This window comes from Herpailurus yagouaroundi, unplaced genomic scaffold (genome assembly GCF_014898765.1).
Source record: "Herpailurus yagouaroundi ecotype Mexico unplaced genomic scaffold, PumYag 180, whole genome shotgun sequence".
In the NCBI taxonomy this organism is placed as follows: Eukaryota; Metazoa; Chordata; class Mammalia; order Carnivora; family Felidae; genus Herpailurus; species Herpailurus yagouaroundi.
Genome location: NW_024412411.1, coordinates 13,021,808 through 13,023,824, shown reverse-complemented (window position 1 = coordinate 13,023,824; position 2,017 = coordinate 13,021,808). Strand labels below are relative to the sequence as shown.

The 2,017-nt window shown below is 37.2% G+C and overlaps 1 protein-coding gene and 1 long non-coding RNA gene across 7 annotated transcripts in view; one reads left to right on the top strand and one right to left on the bottom strand.

Moving 5' to 3' along the window:
- Positions 1-2,017, top strand: part of DLG2 (discs large MAGUK scaffold protein 2) — a 2,103,489-nt gene that overhangs the window by 1,578,448 nt on the left and 523,024 nt on the right. The gene's annotated exons all lie outside the window — the stretch shown is intronic.
- The window catches only part of LOC121039480 (uncharacterized), a 15,745-nt gene that overhangs the window by 1,705 nt on the left and 12,023 nt on the right, over positions 1-2,017 (bottom strand). The gene's annotated exons all lie outside the window — the stretch shown is intronic.

Genomic DNA, 2,017 nt, shown 5'->3' with positions numbered 1-2,017 from the left:
ATCTCTATCTCTATCTCTATCTCTATCTCTATCTCTATCTCTATCTCAAAAGTAAAAATAAATATTTAAGAAAAAAGAAGAAAACAGCAAGGTGAAAATTAGAAAAGAAAAACCACTAAAATAGACTCGAGAGGCCAGAAGGGGGAGCTCTCATGCCTAACGCTTGTGGTCAATTGCAGACCCAAAAGGAAAGATATACCTTGCAAGGCCTTTGGACTTTAGCTGCTACTTTTGTATCCCAGCAGAAGGAATAAAGCTTTTCCTTTTCCCCTGGCAACAGCCCAATCACTGAGAGACTCTCAACTCAGCCAATGAAAAGTCACTATACTCCCAGTTTACTCCAATAAGCTTTTTGTTTATAACAGCCCTTCCAAATTTTTCCTTTCCTCTACAAGAGTGCTTCTCTCCTTTGTTCCCCAGATTTGCCTATGGTTTTGCTATAGCTTGTTTGTTCTGAATTGCATTTCTTTTCTATTGCCACACATAAACTAATTTTTTGCTGGTAAAATAACTGGCAGATTTGTTTTTAAGGTTAACATTAACTGTAGGTAACCATGTAAAAGCTTCAGTGCTTAACAGTGAGGAGGCTGGGGGAAGTTCAAGGTTAGATGTTCTCAGGCTAGGACAGAGGCAGAGTCAAAGCCAAAGAAGAAAAACATCACGGTAAAAAGTTTAATATTGGGTGCTGGGGGGAGAAATAATGAGTAAAGTTCCAGAGTAGAAGGGAAGGTTTAGATTTAGAAAAAAAATGAATGAGAAAAACAATAAAACACGGGACTTTTCACAATAAAATAGTCAAAGTGATGTGCTAAAAGAATGCGTGGGAATTTTGAGGTACATAGAGGAAAAGTTTGGAAAATTGACTCTGTTAAGTTACTTGGGTTAAGTAAGAATCTCTGTGAGAGATTCTTTAAGCAGAATTGAGCATGCTTAGCCAGTGCCGTGGAATTTTAAACAGAACCACTTCATTCAACCCTAAATTTTGTCTTTTGGACACAGGGAGAATCCAGAAAGTGAGTAAATAAAGCTTTGGCTTTTAATTAACCATGCCAACAGTGCCCAGTGAGATTAATTAGTCTTTCAAATTAAAATGAAATGTGCATTTTTGGTATTTATCTAAGCAAAGTTATCTTTCTGGAGGAGAAGAGATGTCAAATAGTCTGTTATCTGTGTGGACCAGATTCACAGGTAAAGTTTGGCGTGTTGTTTTTTAACTGAAATGCTTGCACATTTCGAAGCTAAAATGACTTCATGGGTGGGTGTTTTCTAAAACAGGTCTTTTCTAAGCCAGGGTTCAGGATGGATTCTGTTTCCTTTAATAAAAACATGTAGTCAGAATGTACAGAATGTTTTCTGTAAAGCAGTAAACACCTTACCTAGCAGATCCTAGATAAACTCTGAAGAAACAGACTGCTTAATAATATTTAGTTGTTTGGAGAAGCCCCAAGAGTGTTCTCCTGGTAAAGTCACATAAAATGAAGTTGAACCAAGTTATTGAATGGTTATAGGACATCATGGGGATTAATTCTTTACGCCCACAACGAATATCTGGGAACACTGTAATGGTACAACTCTTTGAAACATTTGAGTTTTTATTCTGAGCTTCTTAAGCACAATGCATCAGTCTCTGCTGCCAAGAATTTTGCTTTCAGTTCCCCACCCCTCATTAACACCTGCTCTCCAGTGTAGGCAGGCAACAACGGAAAAGGGTGAACTATGATCTGTTCCTCCTCTTGCTCTACTTTATAGCATGAAGAAAAGGTTTTGTGTGGAACAAGGTTAAATTAAAGGTTTTAACAAGATTCAGACATTCCTTTTCCTATGCCTGAATGTCCTATGCTAACCTGAGGAGTTTTTTTTTTTTTCGATATATGAAGTTTGTTGTCAAATTGGTTTAGATACAACACCCAGTGCTCATCCCAAAAGGTGCCCTCCTCAATACCCAAACCCCCATCAACCCTCAGTTTGTCCTCAGTTTTTTTTTTTTAATTTTTTTTTCAACGTTTATTTATTTTTG